Below are 6,115 nucleotides of genomic sequence, written 5' to 3'. Positions count from 1 at the left end.
ACAGCTTCACAGTGCTGAGACTTAACCCTCGCGCCACCAGGGAGGCCCGGCTATTAATTGTATTTCCTGTGTTTGGCTCAGTGAGCCCCTTCTTACCTGGGGTGTTGAACCTGAAACTTCTAGATCTCAGAGAGCCTGGTGAGTGGAGCTTGCTGAGGCCCTCCCCCAACTCTTGGGCCCCTTTTGCCTAATGGGTTGAAACTACAGTGGTCTAAAAGCCAGGGGGAGCCGCGCACGTTCTTCCAGAAAGCTGTAGGGGAGACGGGAGTGCTCGAAGACAGTCTCTCATGTTCCAGATAGCATCGAGGATTTTCATGCCTTGTCCGCAGTGCTTTCCAAGGTCTCTTCCCCTCCGCAGGCGATGGAGCCCCCAAATGTGTCTGCTGTCACTGAGTTTCAGCTGCTGGGGTTCCAGAACCTTCTCGAGTGGCAGTCCCTGCTGTTTGCCATCTTTCTGTTCATCTACGTGCTCACGGTGGTGGGGAACGTCGTCATCATTGCCGTGGCGAGCCATGACCGGCGGCTGCACACGCCCATGTACACGTTCCTCAAGCACCTGTCCTTCCTGGAGGTCTGGGACACCTCCACCGTCGTGCCGCCGCTGCTCGCCGGCCTGCTGTCCCCGGGCCGTGCCATCTCCTTCCCCGCCTGCATGGCCCAGCTCTACTTCTTTGTGTTTTTCGGGGCCACCGAGTGCTTCCTCCTGGCCACGATGGCCTATGACCGCTACCTGGCCGTCTGCAGCCCCCTGCACTACCCCCTCCTGATGCGCCCCGAGACCTGCGCCAAGCTGGTGGCCGTCTCCTGGGTGACCAGGGTGGGCACGGGGTCCTGCCCTGCCTGATGATCTTCAGGCTGGACTTCTGTGGCTCCAACCGGATCAACCACTTCTTCTGCGACCTGCCCCTCCATGCGGCTCTCCTGCTCCCGCGTCTACCTCACCGAGATGGTCGTCTTCGCCCTGTCCATCGCCGGCTGCGCGTGTGCCTCCTCCCCACCCTCGTGTCCCACGTCTTCATCGTGGCCGCCATCGTAAGCATCCCCTCCGCCTCCGGCCCGCGAAGACCTTCTCCACGGCGGCTCCCACCTGGCCGTGGTCACCACCTACTCCGGGACCACGATCTCCATGTGCGTGCGCCCCAATGCCCACCTGTCCCCTGAAATCAACAAGATCATTTCCGTCTTCTACACCGTGGTCCCCCCACTGCCGAACCCCGGCATCTACCATCTATGGTTTGAGGAACAAAGACTTCCAAGAGGCCACGAGGAAAGTGATGACGAGGAGGGGCCGCATCTGCAGCCTCAGAGCACAGGGCAGCTTCTCGCTCAGGTGCGGCCAGTGGGTGGGACCAGGCGCGGCCCAGTGCGGTGGGGCCCTCGGCGGGCGCTGCCCGGGCTGCCGCAGGTGGGGGCTGCTCCCCGCCCCCCCCCCCGCCCGCCGGCCTCTCCCTGGGCCCCTGCCGGCCCTGCTGTCCTCGCTCTGCTCTCCGGGGTCCCGCCCTGTGGCCGCGGGCTCCGCACGTCCCGTCCCCGTGCACGGCCGGCCCGAGCTCGTGGGGCCGTGGACAGAAGCCGCCCGGGGGCCCGCGCGGGGTGTCCTGGCGTCGCCCCGGCCCGCGGCAGGCGGCGCAGGGGCGCTTCCAAACGCCAGGCTGGTCTGCAGAGACTCAGATCCCGGGGTGTGTTGAATGGAATCTTAGGAAAAGCAGTCACGGCGGGAGGAGAGGGCGGGGCGGGTGAAGGGGGCAGAGGCGAGAGACGGACGGGCAGGGGGGGAGGAGGGAACCGAGGGGGAGGGGGGAGGGGCGGGGGGGCGGGGGAGGGACAGGCCGCCGTGGCCCGCGTGGCCGCCCCGTGCAGCTGCCGTCCCCGCCGACTCTGGACCCGCCGTCGACGCGCCGCTGCTGACCGGCTGCCCCTGCCCCTCCCCGGGTGCCTGTCCCCGCCGGCGTGGGGGCCGGGGCGGCCTGGGGCGTCTCTGCCTCGGTGGCGTCTGTCTCCAGCCTGCAGCGGAGGCCGGCAGTGCCCGCGGCGCCCCCGCCCCCGCCCGGCTCGGGCCGCCCGCCGCCCTCCAGCTCGCCCCGGCCCCAGCGCGGGCCGCCGAGCTGCTCCCGCCTCCCCGGGCCCGCCCCCCAGGACGTCGTCGGGCCAGGGCGAGGCCTTCGGGCCGGGTGAGCGTGGACCAGGGCGGCGCGCGAGGGAGGCGGGGGACGGGCCGGCGCGGACCCGCCGCCCAGAGGCCCGGGAGGCCGAGGCCGGGCCCGCCAAGGGGCAGCGCGAGGGCGCACGGGGCGGCGGACGCCCAGGACCGGCCAGGGCCCCCGGCCGCCGCTTCCCGCCCGCCGCTCACCGCGGGCGCCGGCCAGCCACGGGGGCCGCCGCGGGCCGCTCGGCGGGAGACACCGGCGCCCGCAGCTGCGTGAGTGGTGGGGCGACACCTGCAGCAAGGGACGCCCTGAGACCCCGGGCCCCGGGGAGCCTTCGGGGGCCCCAGAGAAGAGGCGGGGCCTGCAGCCCGCGCCCCCGCCCGTGTCTGAGCGCCGCCAGCCCTGCTTATAGCCGCTCTCAGGCTGCCCCGCCCACACAGCTGATTGGACCGTTTTTCAATCCTGAGGCTGATTGGACCGTTTAGCACCAGTCAGCTGGTAGCTCACACCTGATTGGGCCAGCCCACAAGCCGGGAAGCACAGGTTGCATAAAAAGGCGCTGAGGCGCCGGTCGGCTCTGGCCCCGCTGCCCGGATGCCGGGGCCGGGCGTGGGGCGGGGCTTGGCCAGGCTCTGCGGGGAGTAGCGGGAGGGGTGACCCGCCGCGCCCGGCGGATGCCCAGCGGTGGTCAGCGGCCTGCCAGGCCGGCGCTGTGGGCCTGTCCCTGACCCCCTGCCCTGGCGCCCGCTGTACGGGGAGCAGGCGGGGCTCCCTGCGCACCGAAGAGAGACCTGCGGGCTGAGGCGGGGCTTCCCCGGGTCGGGGTGGCGCTGGGGCTCGGAAATCCTCGGGGTTCCCGGGAACAGGACGCGCCCCTGAGCTAACCTGGGGCCGGGCCGGGGCCTCTCGGGCTTGACTGAGCGCGGGGCCGGGGCGGGCGGCTGCGTGGACCTGCTGGGCGGGGGGTGGGGGGCTGCGTGGGGGCTCCGGGGGCGCCATCCTGCGGCAGCCGGGACGCACGGGGCCCTGCGCGGCCGGGAGACGCGTGGGTCGCGAGGAACGGCGCGAAGGCGAAGGCGCCCGCGCGGGCTGCGGGTCGGGCGAGGGGCGCGGCGGGGGCGCCCGGGGTGCCCGAGTCCTCGGCGGAGGGGCGTCCCTGCGCCCGGCGCCCCCGCCGAGCCCGCACCGAGGCCTGAGGACTTGCGGACGCGGTGCCCGGGCGGGCGGACGCGCCCCTGGCTCTGCCCCATCCTCTGCAGCCGGCCCGGCTGAGCCGCGGGCCCGGGATGTCCTCGGAGGCTCGGACGCGCGCCCGCCCGCCCCCGCTCTTTGGGGCACGGAGTTCTGTGACACCAGCCTCGTCGCCCGAGCCCGTCCCCCGCGAGGTCCGGCTCCGCGCTGCCGGGGCGGGGGGCGCAGCCCAGGTGGCCAGGGGCGCTGCTTCCCCCCAGGCGCGTCGACCCCGGAGCCGCCGGGAACGCCCCTCCGCCGGCGGGGGCCGCGGGGCGAGCCGGGCCTGACCCCCGGGCGGGCGGACGCGCCCCTGGCTCTGCCCTGCGCTCTGCAGCCGGCCCGGCCGAGCCGCGGACCTGGGATGTCCTCGGAGGCTCGGACGCGCGCCCGCCCCCCCCTCGGGCTTCTCTGCGGCCCTGGAGGAGGGTCCTCGCCGGCCGGGCCGGACAGGCAGCAGATGGACCGAGGGGCCCGAGGAGCCAAACCTGCGGGGCGGGGGCGCCTCGGGAAGCACCCGCGGTTTTTGAAAAAAAGACATGTATTTATTTATTCATGCTCACAAGAGCCGGGGTGCAGCCAGCGGCGGGGCGGGGGTGGCGGTGGGGAGACTCCCCAGGACAGCGAGGGGCGGAGCGGGAGGATGGGCTGAGGCCCCGCTGCGGGGCGGCGTGGCCAGAGCATCGGCTGCCGCTGGGGTCTGCGCCTGGCCGACCCACTAGGCGCCCGCCTGAGCCTCGGCCCGCGCGCCCTCGGCGCTCCCCGCCTCGGAGCTGGACTTGGGGATTCTGGGGTGCGTCCCTTAACGCCCGCCTTGGCGCTGCTTCTCCTGATTTTCCCTGCAGCCCCCCACCCCTTGTGCGGAGGGGGCCCCGCCGCGCCCACCCCGCCTGCGTCCAGTCCTCCTGGCGCGTGACCCGCGCGGGGGGGGGGTGCGCGGGGAGCGCCAGAGCCCCTCGGAGCGGGGGCCTGGGCCTGGGAACTGAAGCGGCGGGCGGAGGACACGCGTCTCAGGGGCGTCCCGTTCACCCCTCACGTTGGGTCCTCACCGGACACACCCCCTTCTGCTAGCTGGTTCCCCTCACCGCCCCCCTCCCCACCAGCTCCTGGTGGGACCGTCCCCACAGGGGACAGACAGAGGCTGCCAGGGAGCCCAGGGGCCCCTTTGGTGTCTGCAGTGCGCGCCAGCGCCTCCTCCGCGGCTCCTCACCCTGGCGCCCTGGCGGGGTGAGCAACGAGCGCGCACCCCCGCCCGCCCCATCACCCCCTCCCCAGCGCGCCCTGCTCTGGGGCTCCCCTGCGGGGCGCGGCCATAGTTTCGCAGTTGAGCGTGGCCCCACGATGGGTCTCAGTCCCCCAGGCTCCCCCCTCCGTCACGGGTGCCCCCAGGCGCCCCGAGGAGCCCAGGAAGACCCCGGGCGCGCCGCGGGCGCTGAGGAGGCGCCCAGTTCGCCTAATGAGCCCCGGGCCTCACAGGGGCGGTTTGGAAAGGGGGGTGCTCCGCGCCTTGCTGTCCCCAGCGCGCCTCCCCTGCGCTCCCTCCGCGCGGCCAGGGTAGCTGTGCCCCAGGATGGGAGAAGACCCTGGGAACCCCAGGGGCGCCCATAGACACCAGGAGGGCTCCGGGCGCGCCTGAAAGACCGACCTGCGCCGTCCCCGGCTCGAGCTGCTGTCCCGGGTCCCAGGGGGCCTCCAGCAGGGCGCGGAGTCCCCAGCCCAGACTCGGGCCAGGTGGGCGGCAGCGCCCCCCCCCAGCCCCCGGCCCCCACCCGCGCAGGGGACGGGCAAGGCCGCCTTACCGGGCGAGGGGAACGGGGCGGGGGAGCAAGCTCTGCGCGCCCGGCCGCCCGCGGGCCCCTGGGGGACGGTCCCGGGGAGCCCCCGCTGCTGCCCGGGCTCGGCTCCCGCCTTGCGGTCAGCGCCGAGCTCCCCGGCCGCGGTCACTCCGTCCCCCCAAGACCTTAGTCACCTCCCCGTCCCGGGGGATCCCTCGCGTGCACCGCGCCCCTCACTGATGGGACAGGGGTCGCTGCCCCCCCAACCCAGCGCGGGCCCTGACCCGGGGGAGCGGCGTCTACGCGGACCCGTCTCCCGCGGGGTACCCGGCCTGGCGGGTGCGGCGGCCTGAGGCTCCTCCCCTGCCTCGAGTGTGGCCCCGGGCTCCTGTGCCACAGGGAACCCAGACGGCGGGAGTGTCGGCACCCTGCTGCGCATCCTCCCTCCTCTGGGCTCCTGCCTGGCCTCGGCTCTCCGAGAGGGCGGGATGGGGGCCCAGGGGGGCCCTGGAGGGGCCGAGAGCGCGGGCGGCCCAGCGCCCAGGGATGGCCGGTCCACGCCGGCCGGGGCGCCACACCTGCTGGACGCACGGCTGGGCGGCTCTGGGGCCTGAGCCCCTGGGCGGGTGAGCAAGGTCCGGGAAGTGGGGCGCGCGCAGAGCGGCGCGGGGTGCGGGCCTTTCCTAAACCGCGGTGCAGCAGGATCAGCCCGGGTCGCTGCCCGCCGCGGAGCTGCCCCTGCCGCGGGCCAGGAAGGGCCAGGAGCCCTGGAAGCGGCTCGGCTCCGGCTGGGGGCGGCCCTCGAGGGGCGGGGCCGGGACCCCCCCCATTCCCGGCAGCGGTGGGGCCGGCGGGGCAGAGCTGGTGGGCGGGTGGCGGGCGCTGCCAGGGCTTCGGAGCCGTGTTGGGGGGAGGGGGTGGCCTGGCGCTCCAGCTCGATTTCAGCTTCAGTATCCACAGTGA

General features: G+C 74.0%; 1 pseudogene across 1 annotated transcript; it reads left to right on the top strand.

Annotated features, from left to right (window-relative positions):
• The first annotated feature begins 361 nt into the window (after positions 1-361).
• LOC311188318 (olfactory receptor 11L1-like) lies at positions 362-5,766 on the top strand (annotated as a pseudogene). Its single transcript has 3 exons — positions 362-1,405; positions 2,137-2,426; positions 5,552-5,766. The product of its transcript is annotated as an olfactory receptor 11L1-like (transcript).
• The last annotated feature ends 349 nt before the right edge of the window (positions 5,767-6,115 follow it).

Source organism: Talpa europaea (genome assembly GCF_964194135.1).
Source record: "Talpa europaea genome assembly, chromosome: 2".
NCBI classification, from domain to species: domain Eukaryota; kingdom Metazoa; phylum Chordata; class Mammalia; order Eulipotyphla; family Talpidae; genus Talpa; species Talpa europaea.
This window is presented reverse-complemented; position numbering and strand designations above follow the sequence as displayed.